At 41.8% G+C, this 25,131-nt stretch overlaps 1 pseudogene; it reads left to right on the forward strand.

The window, feature by feature from the left end:
* The first annotated feature begins 457 nt into the window (after nucleotides 1-457).
* On the forward strand, nucleotides 458-23,567 carry LOC126065072 (sphingomyelin phosphodiesterase 2-like; annotated as a pseudogene).
* The last annotated feature ends 1,564 nt before the right edge of the window (nucleotides 23,568-25,131 follow it).

Genomic DNA, 25,131 nt, shown 5'->3' on the forward strand with positions numbered 1-25,131 from the left:
TGACTATAGTGGTATTAGTTTATTTTTGGACTTTTAATTTTATTCCACTGGTCTTCATGTATATTATTATACCAATACCAGGCTGTTTTAATTACTGTGACCTTTTTTTTTTATCATATGTTCTGGAAACAGGAAGTGTGAGTCTTCCCGATTTGTTATTTTTCAAGATTGCTTTGGCTATTTCATGCTACTTGTTCCATATGCAAGTTTCCCCTGCTCTCTGAAAGTAGAGTGTTCCTATGAAAACTTTTCTAGTAAGGGGAAGAAGTAATTATCATTAATTTATATGGGAAATTTTTTTGAGTGTTCACAGACCCAAAACTTAACCTACCAATCATATCAAATAACACATAGAACCAGGGCAGAACTGTGGAGGATGGTCCCAGCGGAGCCAGCTGCCTGGGGACCAGTGGGGCACACCCAGGTGGAATGCACCCAGGGGCTGTCAGGTAGGGGAATGGCAGCCACCACTGCCTCCCTGACACAGTTAGAGGACAAGGACACAGAGAAAGAGGAGTGGATAACAGCAGAGGAAAGTGAGGAGGAGATGGAGGCATCAGGGGAGGAGCTGCCAGGCTTTCTGACCAGGCTGCCCTGCTGTTGGCCTGCACTGCAGTGCCCTGAACCAGGCCTGGATCTGCCACCACCTCCTACGGGCACATCACACTTAGAATTCCCTTACTACCATACCCCCAAGGCTACCAAGATGACAACAGGAGACTGGTACCCATCTACCATCGCTGACCTGGTTTTCACTTATATATGTACATTTACCATTTCCAACAGAATCCAAATAATGTCATTAATACCACACCCAAGTAAAATTTTGCTGAAGATAATATAAAAATGGTTGCATCAGAACATTAACAGGGAACTAATAGAACTTCAAGTCAGATTCAGAAGATGACATGGAAAGAGGGATATCATTGCTGTCAGATGAACACATGAATGAAAGAAAAATGTTTATGTGTGTTTTATTGAGCATGCAAAGGCATTTGATTCTGTGGACCATAACAAATTATGGATAACATTGAGAAGAATGGGAATTCTAGGAAAGTTAAGTGTGCTCATGTGGAACCTGTGGATAAACCAAGAGTCAGCTGTTCGAACAGAACAAGGGGATATTGCATGGTTTAGAATCAGGAAAGGTGTGTGTCGGGGTTATAGCCTTTCATCATACGTATTCAATCTGTATGGTGAGCAAATAATCTTCAAGTTGATTCTCACTCACAGCCACCCTATAGGACAGAGTAGAACTGCCCTACAGGGCTTCTTTCCAAAGAGCAGCTGGTGGATTCGACTGCTGAACTTTTGGTTAGCAGCTGAGCTCTTAACCAGTATGGACTCGTGGATATTTATTTTACACTTTGGGTTCTAACCCAAATCTATTTCACTTTATCTTTTGTTACAGCTTTGACTATTGGGAAGTCTTTCAGTTGGCTCCTGAGTTCCTTTGACATACTCTCATTAATTATTTTTTAGCATTTCATTTCTTTTTGGTACTACAATATGCATCAGGTTCATTTTGCTTATTTTCTACCCCAGTTCTATATTCAACCATATCTCAAAGGAGCCCTGATTCCTTTTATTGGACAAGAACGTTAGACATCAAGATACAGGCACTAGGTGTGCTCATTGCTACTGGGGTGCCATTGTTTCTAGGTTCTTTCAACTGACAGAGCAATAAAATGTGTGCATGCATGCGTGTGTGTGTGTGTGTGAGAGTGCATGCTCTAAAAACTAAACCTGTTGCTGATGAGTCGATTCCGACTCATAGCAACCCTACAGGACAGAGTAGAACTGTCTCGTAGGATTTCCAAAGAGCAGCTGGTGGATTCGAACTGTGACATTTTGATTAGCAACTGAGCCCTTAACCACTGCACCACTGGGGCTCCATTTATATACCAAACCAAAGAAACAAATCCGTGGCTGTCAAGTTGATTCCAACTCATGGCAACCCCATGTATTCCCCCAAACCGCATGTATTACAGAGTAAAATTGCTCCATAGGGTTTTCTTGGCTGTAATCTTTATGGAAGCAGATTTTCAAACCTTTCTTTGGCAGTCTTGCTGGGTGGGTTCAAATGGCCAGCCTACGTAGGTTAGTAGTGCAGTACAAACCATTTTCGCCATCCAGGAACCTTGTGTATATACACATGTCTGTAAATATGTTGATTTCTAATTATCTGTATCCATCCATATTAAATAAAACATGAGAGCATATTAATGTCTCCAACTCTAAGCTACTACCACGTAGATGATTCTATCCTCCTCCCCTTGCTTATCTATAAGTTACCACGCCAACAGTGAGAACTCTGTTTCCCACCATCTGCCATCCATTTACTTAATTGTTCAATTACAGTATACATATATAGCCATATCAGAATTGGTAACCAATACCCCAGTGAGAAACAGTTGTATCAACTAGAGTGCAATGCTTGTGTGCAGTTCCTTTTGCCATTAGTCTTAAAGACTCATTCATTTTCAAAGCTACTTGAGACAGCACCTTTTTCTCCCATCATCTTCTGTGAGGTTGTTTAGCAAATTTGTAGTATAGTTAGACTATTTTGTCATTGTCTGCATTCCATCCCGGGATTCTCTAGCCAAAATTCTTTGTTTTAATTTGCGTATATTAAGGTTCACTCTTTGTGCTTTAAAGTTTCATAGGTTTTGACAAATACGTACATCATGTATCTACTACTACAATAGCATAAAGGATAGTTTCTCCACCCTCAGAACTCCCCTGCATTTCATCTATCCAACTCACTCCCTGAATCCCTGGGAACCACTGATCATTTTACTAACTCTATAGTTTTTATAGTTTTGACTTTTCCATAACATGATATAATTAGAATCATAAAGTATGTAACCTTTTTAGACTGGCTTCATTTACTTAGTAATGTGCAATTAAGATTCTCCAATGTCTTTTTCTGGATTGATAGCTCATTTCTTTTTATTTCTGAATAATATTCTGTCATAAGGATGTACCACAATTCGGTATGCATTCACCTGTTGAAGAAGACGCTGGTTGCTTCCAGTTGGGGCAATTATGAATAAAACTTTATGAACATTCACATGTAGGTTTTTGGGTAAACCTAAGTTTTTCAATCAGCCGAGTAAATACCTAGAAGTTCTATTTCTGGCTCATATGGCAAGACTTTGTTTATCCTTGTGAGAAATTGCCCAACTGTCTTCTAAAGTGTCTGTACCATTTTGCATTCCCGCCAGCAATGAGTAAGAGTTACTGTTGATCTTCATCCTTGCCATAATTTGGCATTGTCAGCTTCTTGGTTTTCAGCCATTCTAATAGGTGTGCAGTGGTATCTTGTTTTTGTTCTAATTTGAAATTCCGTAATGACAGATGACGTCAGCCTGTTGTATCTTATTTGCCATCTGTACATCTTCTTTGGTGAGGTTTCTGTTCAGATATTTTGTCCAGTTTTTAATTTTGTTGTTTTCTTATTATTGAGTTTTAAGAGTTCTTTTTGTAGCTTGGGTACAAGTCCTTTATCAGATATGTGTTTTTCAAATATTCTCTCCTAGTCTGTGGCTTGTCTTTTTCTTCTCTTAACACTGCATTTTGCACAGAAGAAAATTTAATTTTACTGAAGCTTATCTTATAAATTTTTTTCTTTCAAACCTATATCACCTAGATTTTCACCTATGTTTTCTTCTTTAATTTTCATGGTTTTCTGTTTTACATTTTGACCTCTGCTCCATTTTGATTTAAGGTTTGTGAAAGATGTAAAGTTGTGTTCAAATTTATTTTTGCATATTCACATCTAATTCTTCTGGTATCTTTTGTTGAAAAGAATATCCTCTTTCCATTTAATTTTTGCTTCTCTTTCAACGATCAATGACTGTATTTGTAAAAGTCCATCTCCAGGCTCTCAGTAATGTTCCATTGATTTGTGTATCTATTCTTTCACCAACTCTTTAATTATTTCACCCCATTATCATCTTGGCTGGATGAATTCCGGCAATAAGTCCACTGTAATTCTCATCCTTCTTGCTTTACAGGAAGATATTCTTCCCCTCTGGATTCTTTCAGAATTTTCTCCTTTTATTTGGTTTTCTAAAGTTTGAATATGAATGCTTAGGCATAGATTTTGTTTTGGTATTTATCTTTTTTGATGTTCTCTGAGCTTCTTGTATCTGTGATCTGGAGTCTTTTTTTTTTTTTTAATTTGGGAAATTTCAGGTATTATTATGCCAAATATTTCTCCTGCCTCATTCTTCTTTCTCATCTGCTATTCCAAATATGCCTACGTTACACTTGTTGGAATTGTCCCATAGTTCTTGGATGTTCTTTTCTGTTTTTGCCTTTTTGTGGTTGTTTGTTTGCTTTTTCTTCGTTTGTCTACTTGGTATTTCAGCTTGGGGAGTTTCTGTTGACATATCTTCAAGGTCAGTAATTCTGTCAGCTGCCATGTCCATTCTACTGATGTACCCTTTAAATGCATTCTTGATTTCTGTACAACGTTTTTTGACTTTTAGCATTTATTTTTGGTTCTGTCTTAGAGTTTCCATCTTTCTGTTTACATTACCCATCTGTTCTTGCATATGTTCAGTTTATTTCCACTAGAGCTCTTAGGATATTAAAGATATCTACTGTAAATTCCTTGTCTGATACTTCCAAAACCCTTGTCCTTTCTGAATCTGATGCTAATACTTACATTGTCTCTTCAGACTTTTTTTCTTCTTGCTTTTTAGCATGCCTGGTAATTTTTTCTTGTTGTTGTTGAAAGCCAGACATGATGTATTGGGTGACAGGAACTGAGGGAACAGCGCTTAGTGTGAAGTTTTATGTTAGTCTGGCTAGGAATTGGGCTGTGTTGAATGTTTTCTGTAGATCTAGTTTCCTCTAGCATCCTTGTTTTAGTCTCCCGTGTTACCTTTGGGCTTCCCTGAGAATGCCTCCTTACATAGAGTCTGTACTTTGCAGCTCTTTCAACTATAATCCACTTTTATGATATTGGATCCATTCACGTGCTGGAAAGGTATGGGAGAGAGAAAGCATTCAATAATGTCAAGATTATATCTCACACTTTTCGTAGACCTGTATCCCTGGGCTGAGATCTTCATAAGTGCTTCTTATCTCCCCAACCTCTCCCCCCACCACGCACACACACTTAGGACAGACAAGAAAGCTGGAGTTAGATAAATGTCCTTTCCCCTAGGTGATACAAGGCTCTTGTAAAGTCTTTTCCCCTGAAGAATAGACCATTGCTATAGAGAAGGCTTTTGGTATGTTTCAGAAGGGTTTCTTTTCCCTTCTACCAGCCAGAATCAAAAGGGGATTTTTTTCTCTGATTTTCACTGTGAGAATCTGGTGGTGTTCCTGGAGTTAAAACCTGTGAAAGTGTGTGTTCCCCACAAGACTGTGGTCTCAAGGGGTTTCTCACTCTCATGCTAGTCCACATGCAGCCTCCATAAATTTGTCAAAATTACCGCTGAAGTGTTCCTACCTGATTACAGCTCCGGTGACTTCTCTTGGAAGCACGTCTCAGCTATGACTCTGTATATGCCTGTCTCTCTAGATTTCAGAGTGGTGATTTGGCCTTCAACCTGAATTCTGTGATGGGTTGGAGGAAAGACATCGATTTTCAGTTTGTTCAGCTATTTTTTTCTTGTATGGATGAAAGTGATGACTTCTAATCTCTGCATGTTGGAGTTGAAACTGGAAGCCTCATACTTTTAATTTAAAATTTTTTTCTCAAATCTTGGATTTATAAATATAAAAAAAAATTTTTTTTTCTGTACTAATTACTGGAAAAGCAACTCACCTCACAACAGCTACTCAAGTCATCACAATGTGTTTTTAACACTCTGATTGAAAACCATGTGCGAGTAATGTGTTTTATAATGTCTTTGGAGGAAGGTAAGCTTGAGGGAAAGGGATCAGGATACAGCTCTGAACATCCATCCGTGAGCTGACATCATTCCCAGCGATGACTGTTTTCCATCCTGGGAGCTAGTGATCTGTTGATCTGATGTCTCTGATAATTGTGTCTCGCAGGAACTGTGAGAAAGGAGGTATTGAGTTTGTAAATTTTAACAGAAAGTTAACATTTCTGTTCCTTGTATATCTGCATCCATAGTTAGCTCTAAAAATCACCAAATATTGGGGGGAAAAAGTTCCTTTTTAGCTATTTGAATCATTTTTAACCATACTTATGTTTGAAGTCTTACTTTCATATGAATAGAGTTTGAAGCAAAGTGTTTAAACACTTCTCTTATTTTATGGATATAATTGTAGGCTCTATTTATTAAACAATAGAAGGAAGATCAGTTCTCAGACTGTCATGTCCTGTTCTCATGTTGGAGAAGAGTCAAGAGGAGTTTCAAGGGATGAAGCACCTTAGATGTACCCTGGATTGTTTAATTAAGTAGTGAATCCTGAAGGTGGCTGTAATTATACCTCTACTGGTTGGCTTCTCATTAATTACAGCTCTGCTAATGGGGGACATTTTTCATTTATCTGCATCTTCACAGAAGAGAACTATGGATAAAAAAAAAAAAATTGTAGAAAGGGAAAACCCCATGTGTTACAGCACGATTTTAGTGCCCAGTGGAGAAGACATCCCGCATTTCAAAGACTCTACTTAGAGATGAGGAGAAAATACTGGGCCCTTCTCCGGAGGGATGCAATCTGTTATAGCTACAATAAAAATGGTCAATAGCTATGTTTTAAGGATCTGAAAGAAGTCTGGATCAGAAACTGTTAGACAAGAGAAATGTAGTATTTGTCAGAGGCTATGATCTGCCATCCCTTTCTTTCCCCCACTGTCCCTGGACTCAGAAGTTTTATTTTTGAAGGGATTATCTTTAGTCAGGGTGAAGGAGTAGAGTAAAAGTTATTCAGGGAGAAAGACCAGGTAATTATGAATCAGATTAATATCAAAAGTACATTTGGCTACTTAATGATTTGAGACTCTTTTATTTTTAAGGGATCTCAAAAGATGAATCTGAGGCAATGACGTGGGGGAGAAGAAGAATTACACTGGATCTAGCTACACCACCCTAGTCTGTGTACCCTATATCATTCACCCTGTGACCCCACTTCTACCCTAACCTCTTTTTCTACTCATAGACTTCATAGACTTCTTCTCTACTTGCTCCTGTTCATGTAATTGTCTCCATTTCTGAGCTTCTACTGAAACCTATGGATATCTTTCACCTGGGCAAACAGAGTGAAAGCTTTATTTAGGCAATTTTCTGTCTCCCCTACAGACCTCTCCTGAACTTCACATCCATCACGGATCAGATGTTAGGCTTGTTGACTTACTGAGGCCTCTTCCAGCTCCCGGACCATGAGCTATGTGAGCAAACAATCTAGTTCCCCTCAGCAAAGTGTTCACCTACTCTTTTAAGATGATTGACACTGTGCCCTGTTCTCAGCAGACTCTTTCAGAGACCACTCCTTAATGCGTGTGGCAGATGCCAGGTGAAAGCCTGGATACCTGAGTGTCATTGTCCGGTGAGAGTTGGAGGATGGCATCTAATTAGCAGTGGGGTAAGAGCCCCAGGCACACATGGGTTCATTTCTTGCCTCTCCCAGCACTGAGACTTCAGAAAAGTTTAATTTTTCCAATCCTCAATCTCCACACTGATAAACAGAAATAATAATAATAATGGAGCTCTCTGCTTTGAGGATAATATGTAATATCATACGTAGACTACTTGGCAAAATGCCAATGTACAGTTAGTGGAGAATAAAGAAAATTATTACTTTAGTTATCTTATAAAACAGACTAAAATAACATCACGATAAATGGAGAATAAACTGAAGTTGTTAACAGTTCCATTCTGCTTGAATCAACAATGTCTATGGAAGCAGCAGTCAAGAAATGAAAGATGTATTGCATTAGGCAAATCTGCTACAAAAGGCCTCTTTAAAGTTTTAAAGAGCAAAGATGTTGCTTTGATGACTAAGGTGCACCTGACCCAAGCCATGGTTTTTTCTATTGCTTCATATGTATGCCAAAGTTGGAAAATCAAAAAAGGGCAGAAAAAGAACTGACGTATCCTTATGTGGAGTTGGCAAACAGTGTAGAATATACTGTGGACTTCCAGGAGAATGAGCAAATCAGTCTTAGAATAAATACCACCAGAATGTTCCTTAGGAGAGAATATGGCAAGACTTCAGCTCATTTGCTTTGAACACATCATTAGGAAAGACCAATTGCTAAAAAAAGGGCATCACGGTTGGTGAAGTAGACAGTCAGCAAAAACGAGGGAAACCCTCAATGAGACGGATTGACACAACAGCACAACAATGAATTCAGGCATACCAATGATCATGAAGATGGCACAGGACCTGGCAGCATTTCGTTCTGTTAAACACAAGGTTGCCATGAGTCAGAGTCTACTTGATGTCAACTAACAACAGGTGGGTCCCAGATGATGAAGTCCACTGATGCCCCCGATTGCAGTTATGTCAGACTACCCTAGGACAAAAACATTTTTCTTCACTAATACAAGACTACCAGTCCAGTCCTTGATACTTATCTAACACTTATTTAGCACCTACTGCATGTTCTCCTGGAGCCCTGGTGGTGCAGTGGTTAAGAGCTCAACTGCTAACCAAAAGGTTGGCAGTTTGAAACCACCAGCTGCTCCTTGGAAACCCTATGGGACAGTCTACTCTGTCCTATGGGGTTGCTATGAATTGAAATCTACTCCTTGGCAGCAGGTTTGGTTTTGGTTGGTATGCTGCCCCATGAGGTGACATTGCCGAACTCAAACCAGTATAAAGAAGAGGAATTTAAAGGGTCAAGAGATTGAGGGAGGAGCTTTCTTACAAAATCATACCAAGCAGATGAATTGTCTTCAGTCTGGAAAGATGGTGACTCAGAGGGGGTATAGATAAAGAAATAAATAAAGTTACTGCTTTTGAGCTCTTGGTCTGTGCCAGAAAATGTGTTAAGGTTTTAGCTCCATTACATGTTTAACCCTCACAAGGGTCCACTTAGGTAAGCACTATTATTATTACTATTAAATTACAAATTAGGAGAAAAAGGCTCTAATGGAGAGGACTTGCTCAAAGGCCATGGTGTAGTAAATGGCATCAGCAGGAAAAGAACGTGCAAAGGCGGATTTAGTAAAACTAGATTTCTGTGGGCTTGAAACCAAAAGTGATTTTGGCTTCATACAAAGAACCACAAATTGATGACTTCCATTAATCTGAAAATCGATATCAGTTTTTATGGATAAAAGATACATTGCATGCCACTAAGGAAAGATAATTGATGATGGATCAATGAGAGTGCAATGACGCCTTTTAATAATGCACTTTTGAAACCAAATTGGGGACTTGGTGGAGTATGAGTGGTTGATAAGGGTTTGGAGGCCATTCTCCCAGAATTCAGTGGCCATAGACAGCTCCGGGCCTCCTGTCCCAGCAAACCATTGAATTGCCTCCGTTTTGTTATCCTAGGTCCCAGCTTGGAGTGGTGGGAGCCTTCAACATCCATGAGAGATGATGTGTATGCTGATGGAGTCACCTCTGTGCTCTCTATCTCCAAGAGTCAGATTTGCCAACTTTCAAAGGGAGACCACTTCATGCTGAAATGAGCCAGAATGATGAAATCTTCCCTTCCAATCAGAGTGCCATAGATACTATCTCAGTTTCTGAGCAGATTGATGGTATTAATTCTGCTGCAACTGTAGCCTTCTCAACTGATGGGGAGAGTAAATCACAATGACTTGATCGTTCATCATTCAGTGACACCAGTCTCCCCCTCTCTTCCTCTTTTCCGGCTGGGATTTAACAAACTCTCATAAATTCTGGGAAGACTCACATTGGCTCCAAGCACTTCTGGAAAAAGCATGGTCAGTAGACCCTCCTCATTTCTAGTAACTGTGAACATTACGAGACTTTTTTCCTTCCAATAACTTGGAAAAGACCCCAATACAGTTGCAAAACATAGCTCAAGACCTCCGAGACAACCCTTCACTAGAGCACACAGTATATAATGCACAAGAAGGGAAGCATTGGTTTTAATAAGGAATAGCACTGATGTCTGCTGTGGTGGATTTACTTAAGCCCTTGAGAAGAGAGATTCCCATAATTCCTACAGTAGTAGATGAGGTGACAAAAAGAATGGGGTATAGAGATGAATGTGTTGACGTAGATCCCTAAGTAATTCTGTACCCATAAAACAAGTTAAAACAGAATATGATTCTCCTATTAAGAACTAAATGATCTCAGCTGTGGCCTAAAGTGCTAATAACATATTATAAATCACATGTTTAGAGGGTGAATGGAATTCAAGAATTATTTTCTCTTAAGTCATTGATGGGTCGAGGCAGGCAGGCCTGTGGAGAACCATTAAAGCTTAAGGTCTGTGTCAGAAAATTGACATAATCACTTTCTGATGAATGAGTTCATTTGTTTTGAATTACTCTGTAGAAGGCCTATTTCTCTCTCCTCAGCCTGCAGAGTCACAAGCCACACAACTCCTTCTGCCAGCACAACTACCAATGCACGCCCTTTTCTTCACTTTTCCATTAAGTAGTCATGGACCCATAAAGAGAGGTACAAAGTTTACACACCAACAGAGACTTGGAATATCGACAAATCCATTCAATTTAGAATTAAGGCCAGAAATAAGGCCACTAATTAATGTGGAAATGAAACATTTAGTCAAGACAGGATGGCAAATTAGGACAAAGATGATAAGATATTTTGGTCCAATTGTTCCTACTTAGACGCCTGTCTCACAGAGAAGATGTCATAAACAACCTTCTGGAGCCAAATCTCCCCCAACACCGAGCGAGTGGGGCCAGAACTCTTTCATTACCCGTCCCTTTCTGTGGACTCCAGTTCCCCGAAATACAACAAAAAGTGAGAGAAAGCAGATGAGGTGGAGGGAGGAGCTGGACCTACAGATGTAAAGAAGAAGGTTGGAGGGGCTGAGCCTAGACAAATGATGAGAATGGCGCTCTCTAGGGTTAAAGTTTGTTTTCTCTTTCTAGCAATAAATAAACCACATTTTTAGTTAAGATTATACTAAAACCAAAAAGAAACCCGTTGCCATCGAGTCTCTTCCGACTCTTAGTGACCCTGTAGGACAGAATAGAACTGCCCCTTAGAGTTTCCAAGGAGTGCCTGGTAGATTCAAACTGCTGACCTTTTGGTTAACTTAACCACTGTGACACCATGGTTTCCAAGATTATACTAATTCTTATAAATTCTCTTAAAGTAAGCAAATATAAACCCATTAGAAGACTTCAACTGCTAGAAAGATAGCTAGAGAGGATGCACCTTAGCCTGGGTGTTCTTGTAATGAAACACAGAAGAGCTGATACTATTTGTGCATCACTCTGGAGGAAGTTTTTGAGGCCACTGTGAGCAGAGGCAATACCTGACCCTGCCTGAGCATTGTGAGTGCTCTACGAGATGATTTTTGATTCCAGAAGGAAGTAGAAACTGCATTACCATTTTATTTAGCAATTGACAAAAATGTGAACACTATGTATCTAATCCCACGGTATATAGCTAAGGCTTTCCTCAAGAGAGGCCTCATGACATATATATTTTTAAAATGTAGTAATTTTATGAAGTTTTAAAAATATTAACAAATAAACCCATTAGTATATTAAAAGAATATTATATTATGCCCAAGAATACAGAAATTATTTCATAATATGTACATGATAAATATTAGTTGTTATTATTCTAAAAGATTTCCTAATATGTACTTGACACTGTTATAAGTACCTCGTTTGTATTATTCAGTTTACAATTCAAAATAGCCCAATAGGTGGTAGTATTATGATCTCCATTTAATGAGTAAAGAAACGGAGACTCAGAAAGTTTTAATAACATGTCTGCAGTCACACAGACCAGAGGTTGTGGACACCAATAACCTAATAAAAATTTTAATGTCAACCCAGTAACTGCTCAGAGGGCTGTTGACACAACCTTAACACCTATTTTTCAAACCATTTTATTAATATATAATTCACATACTCATTTAAGTGTACATTTCAATGGCTTTTTTAAAAAATGATTTTTATTGTGCTTTAAGTGAAAATTTACAAATCAAGTCAGTGTCTCACACAAAAACCCATATACACCTTGCTACACACTCCCAATTACTCTCCCCCTAATGAGACAGTCCACTCTCTAGTTTCATGTCCATTTCACCATCTTCTAACCCCCTCCACCCTTTCATCTCCCCTCCAGGCGAGAGATGCCAACATAGTCTCCAGTGTCCACCTGATCCAAGAAGCTCACTCCTCACCAGCATCCCTCTCCAACCCATTGTCCAGTCCAATCCCTGTCTGAAGAGTTGGCTTCAGGAATGGTTCCTGTCCCGGGGCAACAGAAGGTCTGGGGGCCATGACCACTGGGGTCCTTCTAGTCTCAGTCAGACCATTAAGTCTGGTCTTATAAGAATTTGGGGTCTGCATCCCACAGCTCTCCTGCTCTCTCAGGGGTCCTCTGTTGTGTTCCCTGTCAGGGCAGTCATTGGTTGTAGCCAGACACCACCTAGCTCTTCTGGTCTCAGGATGGTGTAGTCTCTGGTTCATGTGGCCCTTTCTGTATCTTGGGCTCGTAATCGCCTTGTATCCTTGGTGTTCTTCATTCTCCTTTGATCCAGGTGGGTCGAGACCAATTGATGCATCTTAGATGGCTGCTTGCTAGCGTTTAAGACCCCAGACGCCACTCTTCAAAGTGGGATGCAGAATGTTTTGTTAATAGATTTTATTATGCCAATTGACTTAGATGTCCCCTGAAACCATGGTCCCCAGGCCCCTGCCCCTGCTACCCTGGTCTTCGAAGCATTCAGCTTATTCAGGAAACTTCTTTGCTTTTAGTTTAGTCCGATTATGCTGACCTCCCCTGTACTGTGTGCTGTCTTTCCCTTCACCTAAAAAAAAAAAAGTAGTTCTTATCTACTATCTAATTAGTGAATGCCCCTCTCCCACCCTCCCTCCCTGCCCCCTCTCATAACCACAAAAGAATGTTTTCTTCTCAGTTTAAACTATTTCTCAAGTTCTTATAATAGTGGTCTTATACAATATTTGTCCTTTTTTAAAAAAAAATAATTTTTATTGTGCTTTAAGTGAAAGTTTACAAATCAAGTCAGTCTATCACACATAAGCCTATATACACCTTACTACATACTCCTGTTTACTCTCCCCCTAATGAGTCAGCCCACTCCCTCCCTCCAGTCTCTCATTTCGTGACCGTTTTTTGCCAGTTTCTAACCTTCTCTACCCTCCCATCTCCCCTCCAGACAGGAGATGCCAACACAGTCTCAGGCGTCCACCTGACACAAGTAGCTCACTCTTCATCAGCATCTCTCTCAAACGCATTGTCCAGTCCCTTCCATGTCTGATGAGTTGTCTTCGGGAATGGTTCCTGTCCTGGGCCAACAGAAGGTCTGGGGGCCATGACCACCGGGGTCCTTCTAGTCTCAGTCAGACCATTAAGTCTGGTCTTATGAGAATATGGGGTCTGCATCCTACTGTTCTCCTGCTCCCTCAGGGGTTCTCTGTTGTATTCCCTGTCAGGGCAGTCATCGGTTGTAGCCAAGCGCCGTCTAGTTCTTCTCGTCTCAGGATGATATGTCTCTAGTTCATGTGGCCCTTTCTGTCTCTTGTGCTCATAATTCTCTTGTGACCTTGGTGTTCTTCATTCTCCTTTGATCCAGGTGGGTTGCGACCAATTGATGAATCTTAGATGGCTGCTTGTTAGCGTTTAAGACCCCAGACGCCACACTTCAAAGTAGGATGCAGAATGTTTTCATAATAGAATTTATTTTGCCAATTGACTTAGAAGTCCCCTTAAGCCATAGTCCCCAAACTCCCGCCCTTGCTCCGCTGACCTTCGAAGCACTTTATCCCAGACACTTCTTTGCTTTTGGTCCAGTCCAGTTGAGCTGACCTTCTCTGTATTGAGTATTGTCCTTCCCTTCACCTAATGTAGTTCTTATCTACTAACTAATCAGTAAATAACCCTCTCCCACCCTCCCTGCCTCCCCCCTCTCATAACCACAAAAGAGTGTGTTCTTCACAGTTTATACTATTTCTCAAGATCTTATAATAGTGGTCTTATACAATATTTGTCCTTTTGCATCTGACTAATTTCGCTCAGCATAATGCCTTCCAGGTTCCTCCATGTTATGAAATGTTTCACAGATTCGTCACTGTTCTTTATCGATGCGTAGTATTCCATTGTGTGAATATACCACAATTTATTTAACCATTCATCCGTTGGTGGACACCTTGGTTGCTCCCAGCTTTTTGCTATTGTAAACATAGCTGCAATAAACATGGGTGTGCATGTATCTGTCTGTGTAAAGGCTCTTATTTCTCTAGGGTATATTCCGAGGAGTGGGATTTCTGGGTTGTATGGTAGTTCTATTTCTAGCTTTTTAAGGAAGTGCCAAATCGATTTCCAAAGTGGTTGTACCAGTTTACATTCCCACCTGTGTTGCTGACAGTTTCTTTTTCCCACCTGATTTTATGTGTTGCGTAGATTTTCTTTATATATTGTCCTTTCCTCATATTTGTTGTTGATTTTGTTTCTGCTGAGTCTGTATTTTTCCCTTGCATTTTATTTTCATGAGTAGGATAGTTTGTCTCCTTTGTGGTTACCTTATTATTTACCCCCATTTTTCTCAATTTAAAACTAACTTTTATTTCTTTGTATCACCATATCTTCCTCTCCATATGGAAGGTGTGTGATTACATTTCTTAGTCCCTCTTTATTATTTTAATGTTGTCTTCTTTTATATAATAACATCGCTGTTACCCTGTGTTGGGCTTTTTTTTTTTTAATATATAATCTTGCTTTGTTTGTTTGGATTTCCCTGTCTGGGTTGACTTCTGCTTGCTCTGCCCAGTGTTCTCATCTTGGGTTGATACCTGATATTGATTTTCTAACCAAAGAACTCCCTTTAGTATTTCTTGTAGTTTTGGTTTGGTTTTTATGAATTCCACAAACTTGTGTTTATATGGAAATTTCTTAATTTCACCTTCACATTTAAGGGACAGTTTTGCTGGATATATGATTCTTGGTAGGCAATTTTTTTCCTTCAATTTTTTTAAAATATGTCATCCCATTGCCTTCTTGCCTGCATGTTTTCTGCCGAGTAGTCTGAGCTTATTCTTATTGGCTGTCCTTTGTAGGTGACTTTTCATTTATCCCTCGCTGCTCATAATTCTCTCTTTATGTTTGGTTTTGGCAAGTTTGATTATACCATGTCTTGGTGACTTTCTTTTAACATCTACCTTATGCGGAGTTCGATGAGCATCTTGGATAGATATCTTCTCATCTTTCTCAATATCAGGGAAGTTTTCTGCCAACAAATCTTCAACAATTTTCTCTGTATTTTCTGTTATCCCTCCCTGTTCTGGTACTCCAATCACTCATGGGTTATTTCTCTTGATAGAGTCCCACATGATTCTTAAGGCTTCTTCATTTTTTTAAATTCTTTTATCTGATTTTTCTTCAAAAATATTAGTGCCAAGTGATTTATCTTCAAGTTCAGAAATTCTAGCTTCTACTCGTTCAATTCTGCTCCTCTGACTTTCTATTGAGTTGTCTAATTCTGTAATTTTATTGGTAATCTTCTGAATTTCTGATTGCTATCTGTCTATGGATTTTTCCAGCTTATTAAACTTTTCATTATGTTCCTGAATTATCTTTCTAATTTCTTCAGTTGGTTTATCTGTGTGTTCCTTGGCTTGTTCTGCATATTGCCTCATTTCCTTCCTGATGTCTTGAAGGGTTCTGTATATTAAACTTTTGTATTCTGCATCTGGTAATTCCAGGAATGCTGTTTCATCTAGAAGATCCCTGGTTTCTTTGTTTTGAGAGCCTGTTGAAGTGATCATGGTCTGTTTCTTTATGTGACTTGATATTGACTGTTGTCTCCAAGCCATCTATAAGTTATTGTATTAGTTTATGCTTGCTTACTGTGTCATAGCTTCTGGCTTTGTTTTGTTTTCATATATCCCTATGGGTTGCTTGAGTGAGCTAGCTTGATTATTTTCGCCTTTCGAGCTCTGGTGTCCTGTCCCCAGCTGGCTAGAGCTGTTATCAGGTATATCAGTCTAGGAGTCCATTCAGTTTTCTTGTATGAATTCAGCTCAGGTTTCCAGGTAGCTGATCATCAAGTGTGTGGTACAGGCTCTGTCCTACAGTCTTAGAGGGGCAGGGGTGATTGGCATATATACCGGTATCTGATTGCAACAGGGGGTCATGCTCTGAACAAGGCAGGAGGCTGAGAACTGACCCCCGAGTGTCTCTGAGGAAACACATCTCTGTTCTCTAGAGCGTGCTGGTGGGTGGGTTCTGCAGAGGGACCGTGAGCACCCAAAGTTTTTGGTTGTAAGGACTGGGAAGTACCAGTTATCTTTGGACCCTTGTCGCAGGTGGTTGGGTGACCTGAGTGGAGCTACCAGTCCTTAGGTCCCTGATGTGGGTAGGTGAGGACCTTGTTTAATAGGCAAAGCAATGTCAAACGTCAAACCCCCACCTCTCTACCGCACAGCTGAAATGGTTGGAGTTTGCCAACAAGGACCTATTCTCCCAAAATAGGCCCACACAGGTCCATGCAGAAGGGAAAGGTGCTCAAGGTCCACGGATGCTTTATGCCTGGACAGGAGCTGCTTCTGTCCTGATCTCCCCCAGTTAATGGAGCTAGCAAATTATCTTTTCCCCCCAATTGCGAATTTTTTCCTTCCCCAAGGCTGAGAGGATAGCTCTAGGTGCTCACCAGGGTCTATCTCAGGCCCAGGGTGGGGGAGGGGGGCGTGGTAAAACATATGCAAGTACTTAGCTTTTGCCAAGAGTGCTGTTCTCCTCAGGTTCCGGAGGTGTGAGTGGGCTGGGTGGCTGGCTGCTTCTCCCTGAGGAAACTGCAGCCAAAACCGAATGCTAGTACCAGCCCACCTCTACCGCCACCGCTCCAGGAATGGCACCTGAGGGCTTCCTGTGGTTCAGGTCTGGTAACTCCTCTCCATTTCTGAATGATCTTTTCCTCCCCCTGCCCCTCAGTTCATTGCCTAAGCTTGCCTTTGATGCTCAGGGTTCCCAGCTTGTCACAAATATACTCGTTTCACTTGTTTTTTTGGGTCTTTGTTGTAAAGAGGGCTCGCTGGAAGCATCTGTCTATTCTGCCATCTTGACTTCGCCTCTCAATGGCTTTTGAAGTCTACAAAGTTGTAGCCATCACCACAATCAATATTAGATTTTTTTGTGTGTGTGTGCTTCAGATGAAAGTTTACAGAACAAAGTAGTTTCTCATTAATCAATTAGTGCACATATCATTTGGTGACATTGGTTACCAATCCCACAGCATGTCAACACTCTCTCTTCTTGAACTTGAATTCCCTATTATCAGGTTTCCTGTCCTCTCCTGCCTTCTAGTCTTTGGCCCTGGGCTGGTTTGCCCCTTTAGTCTCATTTTGTTCTATGAGTCTGTCTAATCTTTGGCTGAAGGGTAAACTTCAGGAGTGATTTAATTACTGATCTAAAATGGTGTCTGGGGGCCATACTCTTGGGGGTTACTCCAGTCTCTGTCAGGCCAGTAATTCTGGTCTTTTTTGTGAGTTAGAATTTTGTTCTATATTTTTCTTCATCTCTATTTGGGTCCTTCTGTTGTGATTCCTGTCAGAGCAGTCAGTGGTGGTAGCTGGGCACTATCTACTTGTGCTGGACTCAGTTTGGTGGAGGCTATGGTAGTTGTGGTCCATTAGTCCTTTGGACTAATCTTTCCCTTGTGCCTTTGATTTTCTTCATTTTCCTTTGCTTCCAATGGGATGAGACTTGTGCAGTATCTTAGATGGCTGCTTATAAGATTTTAAGACCCCAGCTGTTACACACCAAAGTAGAATGTAGAATATTTTCTTTATAAACTACGTTATGCCAGTTGAGCTAGATGTTCCCCAAGACCATGGTCCCCACAGCCCTCAGCCCAGTAATTCAGTCCCTCAGGGAGTTTGGATGTGTCTATGGAGCTTCCATGACCTTGCCTTGAACAAGTTGTGCTGGCTTCCTCAGTACTGTGTACTATCTAAATAGACAATAGATAGGTGGTAGCTTTGATGAAGGATAAGACAAAACAATTTTAGAATGCTTTTATCACTCCATAAAAAAAACCCACACCTCTTAGCTGTCACCCCCTAGACCCACATGACTTCTACCATAGCCAGTCATTAGTACCCTTTCAGTCTCTATAGATTTGCCTGTTCTGGACATTTCATACTAATATAATAAACAGGGAAACCCTTGTTGCCTAGTGGTTAAGTGCTATGGCTGCTAACCCAAAGGTCGGCAGTTCGAATCCACCAGGCACTCTTTGGAAACTCTAAGGAGCGGTTCTACTCTGTCCTATAGGGTCGCTATGAGTTGGAATCAACTCGGCAGCAGTGGGTTTGGTTTTGGTTTATAATAAACAGTATATAGTCTTTTACGAGTGACTTCTTTCACTTAGTCAAATATTTTCAAAATTCATCCATGTTGGAACATGTATCAATTTTTCGTTCTTTTTTACAAATAATATTTAACTAAATGGCTGTACCACATTTTGTTTATTTATTCATCAGTTGATAGACATTTGGGCCACTTCCACTTTTAGGCTCATATGAAAAATGCTGCTATGAACACTTGTGTACAAGATTTTACCCGGGTGTATGTTTTCATTTTTCTTGGGTGTACATCTAGGAGTGGAATTGCTAACCAAAAGGCTGGCAGTTCGAATCCACCAGTCACTCTTTGGAAACCCTACAGGGCAGTTCTACTCTGTTCTATAGGGTCATTATGAGTCAGAATTCATTTGAAGGCCATGTGTTAAGGTTTGGTTTTCTTTTGGTTTTCTGTCTGCCAGATGACCTGTGAGGACCTGTGTTTCAGGTGGTGTAGCTACAAGATGGTGGAGTGATGCCCATTATCGCTGTGCATCATTGAACCGATTCTGACCCATAGTGACCCTGTAGGACAGAGCAGAACCGCCACCAGAGTGTTTCCAAGGCTGTACTCTTTATGGAAGCAGATTGCCACAACTTTCTCCCACAGAATGGCTGGTGGGTTTGAACTGCCAACATTTCGGTTAGCAGCCAAGCACTTAACCACTCTGCCATCATGGACGGACATTAAATTGGTTATGAGTGAGAAGTACACTGTTGATAAACCACTGAGGTTTTAACAGCTTTTCTATTTTAGCTGCTATTGGTAATTTTCTGAACAAATACAACACAAAAATAAAGTAATACAACAAATGCAAACAAAAAATGGAGACTATTTTAAACCAAACTTTAGTAACATTATTAATGAGAAGCCCAAGATATATTTATTGAATTGCAGTAACAAGGTTAAGTATGCCAGCTATTTTTCAAACTACGACGTGAAGTAAAAAATTTGAAGCTTTCTTTTATAATGGTAATAACTGCCTAGAAGATATGGAGACAAAGAATCCCAATTTATTAAAACAGTTACAAACCTATAAAATATTTATAAATAAGCTAACAAAAACGTCTATGTCTAAGACGGGGGGGGGGAACCCTACAAGATGTTATTACACTGGGTAAAAAAAAAAAAAAAAAAAAAACTAAAATTTTGATGAAGAGACTGACTGAGTCAGCCAAGGTCCCAGAAGAAAACAGGTGGCATGCTGTAATGGGGTAGCTGAGGAGAGCTCAGTAAAGGACACAAACAGAAATGTAGGGGCTGGTGAAACACTGTGAGGCTACCAACATCCGGGAGCTGTTACCACCACCTCTAGGCCTGAAGGCATGTAGAGAAGGAGCATGTTCCAAAACCTGGAGGGAGTAGGTGTAGTTAAAAGACAGACAGTAGCATCAGTAGAGGGGTACAAGGTGTGTGGATCGTACTGGGTGGCACTGTCAGAAAGGGGTGACTGCAAAATGACTGTCTATAAAATTTTTGTGCAGTGTTTCAGCAGAAATTTTTTTTAAATAAAAATATCTCTGAGAGTCATGTCTTAGGCTGTTGGCTCTGGAGGAAGGTCCTTGTCATCAGTCTTCCTCTGGTGTAGGATCTTCTCTGCACAGGAATCCAGGGTCCAAAGAATGAACTCTGCTTCTGGCACTGCTTTCTTGGTGGTATGAAGTCCCCCTGTCTCTCTGTTCGCTTCTCTCTTTTATATCTCAAAAGAGATTGGCTTAAGACACTATCTAATCTTGTAGATCTCATCAATATAACTGCCAATAATCCATCTCATTATATCACAGTGATAGGATTTACAACGCCTCGGGAAATCACATCAGATAACAAAATGGTGGACAATCATACAATACTGGGAATCATGGCCTAGCCGAGTTGACAGATATTTTGGGGGGGACACAATTCAATCCATGACAGGTAGTTATAACAACAAAAACATTTTTTTTTTTAAGCCCAACTTATCGTTGTTGCTGTCAGGTGTCATCGAGTCAGTTCCCATCAAAGCGACCACATGTACAACACAACAAAGCACTGCCTGGTCCTACACCACCCTCAGTCATTGTTATGCTTGAGCCCATAGCTGCAGACACAGTGTCAATCCACCTGGCCGAGGGCCTTCCTCTTTTTTTGCTGATCCTCTACGGAGCATAATGTCCTTCTCCAGGGACTGGTCCCTCCGATAATATGTCCAAAATACATGAGAGGAAGTCTTGCTATTCTTGCTTTTAAGGAGCAACCTGGTCGTACTTCTTCCAAGACAGGCTTGTTCATTCTTCTGGCAGTCCATGATGTATTCAATATTCTTCAGCAACACCATAATTCAAAGATATCAATTCTTCTTCTGCCTTCCTTATTCATTGTCCTGCTTTCACATGCATATGAGGTGATTGAAAATACCATGGCTTGGGTCAGACACACCTTAGTCCTCAAGGTGACATCTTTGCTTTTTAACACTTGAAAGAGGTCTTTGCAGCAGATTTGCCCAATGCTTACATGTATCAATATACCCACAGGGCTAAACTCTATGCCAATTTACTTTTTGAACCTTCTAATGAACTCTCGTCAGAGCTGCCATTATTATCCAATTCCAGTGATGCTTTGAATCACATGGTTTCATCTGTACATGCTGTTTTTGTTGCCATCGGTGTTTTTCAGTTGCTGATTTTGTCAATTTTTCTGGTGTTTTAGCTACAATACTGTGGTAGTTAGTGTTTGTGAACCTACATCAATAACTTTTTTGAGAATTAAGTAGTAATTATAGAAAAAGAAGGAGAAAAATAAAAAAGGCTTCCACTCAGTTACCATTTCAGTGTGGAAAGATTTTACAGAACAATTTTGTTGTTAGTGTTCATATAATGTAAGAAATATTACATTTAAGTAATTTGTAACTATACATATCACATACTATTCTATGACTAAAATTGATAATAAAAATTACTAAGGATTCTCTATGGTCTGGCATGGGATGAGGTCCATGGGATGGTGATACCATGTGTTACTGCACTGGGTGATACCAACCCTAGTGAAGCCACTGGCATTCCTTACTGGAACAAGCATCACGTAGACCACCTGAAGCACCTGGGAGACATTCTGAACATTGAGAGCTTTGATCTGGCTCTACTGGAGGAGGTAGGGTTGTGGGGAGCTGACATGAAACTGAGACTGGGAGGAGGGCAGCTAGGGGTGCAGGAGGGGACGTTTCCCCTAGGAGAAGGGGCCAATCAGGCATCCTCACCTCTTCCTCCACGTGTATAGTGAGCAGGACTTTGAGTCCCTGAGACAGGAGCTGTTACTCACCTACCTGGTTGCACGTTTCTTCAAGGTGTGAGAAGAATACTGTCCTGGCAGCCTGTTCTCAGAGCAGGAAGCTCTTGGACCTGCCAGCCATTTCCTATCAGGCCTGCACCTTCACCTCCCCCCCACCCTCTTCCAGCATCCTCTCCCTCTGGGTGTGGGAGCAGAAGACGGTGGAAACAGGAAGAACTTCCGCCCAACTCAGCCTTATTATCAGGCCACCCCATCATCCTCCTACAAAGGCCGTAGGAGGTTTGTTCTTTGTTCCAGGGCTGGTCTCATCAGCAGAGAGAAAGAAAGCAACCAATCAGAGTTGGGAGACAAGGGAGGGGATGAGGGAGGAAAGTGGGGTGGGGTATTTCTCTTCCTGCCTTTCTGGCTATTTAACAGGGCTTGGTTCTCAATAGAGTCATTGGCAGTGGCCCTTGAAGCCTAATCCTGAGAGGCAGAAGTGGGACTCCTCTAGCTGTGCAGTCTGGGGTGGGGTGTAGGGACAAGATCTTGTAAGGTCACAGCAGGCAAGTTTCACCCATTCTATGCTGAGCATAGTGCCAAGTGACACACAAGCTTGATTTAGACTTTGCTCCTTGGACTCTCAGCCTTATCTGCCGTAATCTCATTTATCTTGCTCAGCTCCATCCAGAGTACAATTGACAGAGGAATATCTACCTGGCACATCTTATGACCCAAGCTTGCCAACTGGCCCAGTTTATCCAGTGTGTGAGATGGGGAAGTGGGATGGGACCCAGGGACTGAGGGGTGGCCAAGGCCCCATTTATAGGAAGAAATTCCTGCCTCACCAGCCTGGCTTCCCCCAGTCACACATCCAAAAGGGCAGACATGGTTCTGTTGTGTGAGAACCTCAACTTGTACCCAAAAGACCTGGCCTGCTGAAGGAGTGGACAGGGCTGCAAGATGCCTACTTCGAGACCCAGGACTTCAAGGCATGGCCACAGCCCAATGTTTCCCCACTTACACCCTAGCTTCTCTCCCTCTTCTTCCCCTCATCCTAACACAAGCAAGTATTCACCTGTGAGGAAGGTGCCCCAGAACTGCTATGTCAACCAGCAGAGGGCATCTGCACTGACTATGTGCTTTACAAGGTCAGGTTCCTCCCCCACAATGTGCCTCCACCACTGTGTGCCTTCCCTCACCTGCCTGTACTGATTCTTGCCAACTGATCTCTGGAGCATGGGGTAGCCGGGACCTGGTTCTCCGGGAAGAGGCCCTCAGACAGATGCTTCTTTAGGCCCTCACTCTTCCTAGGCGGTTTCTGGGGTTTACATCTCCTGCAAAACCCTCAAAACTACTACAGGCCATGACCCTCACAGTGACACCCCCCTCTCTGGTCATGAGGCTCTGATGGCGACTCCGTGTGTGAGGCCCCTCCTGTAGTACAGCCCCAATCCTACTCACGGTGAGTCCTTGGCTGCTCCCTGCTCAAGGTAGCCCCTCCGCTCTGACCCTCTCTTTCCTGCCCACTGCCCTGACTTGTTCTAGGACCAGCAGAGATGTTGTCATTGATCACTGTGCTAAAGGAGGCCTGGATGGAGCTAGGCTTGGATGTGGCTCAAGTTCACTGGTGGGCTGCCTCTGCTAGACATGTAATTGGTATGGGGCTGCTCCTTCTGGTATTGCAGTGTGCACCAGGGACCAGAGGAGAGGGCAGGGAAGTTAGCTTGCTGCTCTTGAGTCCTTGCATGGGACAGGTGCTGGTGGTAGGTGCATTCTAGCTCTTCCACATGCAAGGGGTCAAAGGCTTATGTTGGGCCTGAGCTGAGCTGCAGCATGTGCTGGGAAGGGCCAGGGAAGCCCAGGACCTGTACTCAGTGCCTCTGTCAGCCTAGCTCCTGGGGTAGCAGGTGGAGGACAGAGCTGAAGAGCAATAAAGCTTGACACTCTTCAGTGGCTCTGCCTTTTTTCTTAAAGGCGCAGTGATGGGGCCAAGGGTCAGTGTAATTGTCACAGTGTAGGCCACAAGGCTCCCACACATCTTCTGCCCTCTCTGCACACCCCTAACCCCAACCTCAGGCAGCATGAGCCTTGTTTGTGGCAGAAACATTTTTATTGTAAACAATGAGGCCCTCTCCCAGGCAGCCTAGATAGGCAGGGGTGGCACTGTCCTCGGCAAGGTTGTGATACCAGGCACTGGTCCTGCAGACGTCTCTGGGAGATGCACTATGGCCATCTTCCTTACAGCTTGCCAAGCCTGCATTCTTCCCGGAAGCACATGAGGGCATCTTGCTGGCCCACCACGTCCAGCAGCTTCTTCAGGACCTGATCCTCAGCCTGCTCATCAGCTGCTGTCTTTTTGGGAGAGACGGCTGGTGTCGAGAGACGGCTGGTGTCAGACTTGTTGAAAAGGTTGGAGGGCCGAGGTTTGTCTGACCTCCGCCTCATAGGATCAGCCTGGAGCTGTGGATGCTGCTACTGATTCCCCTCCTTGCTTGTGAGGTTAGACCAGGCAATTCTACTCCCCTACGCCACCGTTTTCACAATCAGACACACCCACACTTAAATACATGGTACAAAAATGTTCTAAAGTCCACTACGAATGGGTTACCAGCCTTTAGGACCATCCCACTTCCCTTTCGTGAGCTGCTAACAACCAGCCGCTCCAGCATTTGCAGGGGCCCAAAAGGGTCGGGCCCTTGACCCAGGAACTTCCTTACAGCCAAACAGGACAATTAGGCTCTCTGAATGGCAAATGGTAAAACTGACTCTCCAAAGATCACAGAACAAGAATGACTTCACCAGTGCAAAGAAACCCCTGCCTTGGAGTTTCACTTTATGATAATGAAAGGTACACGCCAGAGCATAAAGCAAGGAGGAATACAGAGGTCTGGGACCCAGCTCTGTTCAGCTTCCCCTTTGTTTCATGCAAGCCTCCTGAGATCTAGGAAACCCTATGGGGCAGTTCTACCCTGTCCTGTAGGGTTGCTGTGAGTTGGAATCGACTCAATGGCAATGGGTTTGGTTCTGTTTTTTCTGACCTGGGAAAAGTGACTAATGACTACTCTGCCGTCTTCTTGTCTCTAAATGGAGGCAATGTAATTACTCAACCTCCTCGGTCCATTTCGATTCTAAAATCCTCTTATTCAATGTTAGTGGCTCCAAGAATTGTACAGACTGGAAAAACCCAAACCAAGCTCTATTTATAGAATTTTTTTTTTTTTTTAAAAAAGACCTCTATTAAAGCTAAAAGAATAAATTTATTATTTATCTGCAGATACTTCTCGCCTTCTTTAGAATCTTCTGTGAGTCGTGACCCACGTTATATCTGTACATAGAACTTAAATAGTGGCACCGTCATGTTGGATAATTCCTATTGAGTCAAAGAAGAGGCTGAAACATGAAAAGTCAGCTTGAAAGGATCACAGTCTAGTGCTTTTGCCAATAGTCATGCCAGCA

The sequence above is a fragment of the Elephas maximus genome, chromosome 21 (genome assembly GCF_024166365.1).
Source record: "Elephas maximus indicus isolate mEleMax1 chromosome 21, mEleMax1 primary haplotype, whole genome shotgun sequence".
NCBI lineage: Eukaryota > Metazoa > Chordata > Mammalia > Proboscidea > Elephantidae > Elephas > Elephas maximus.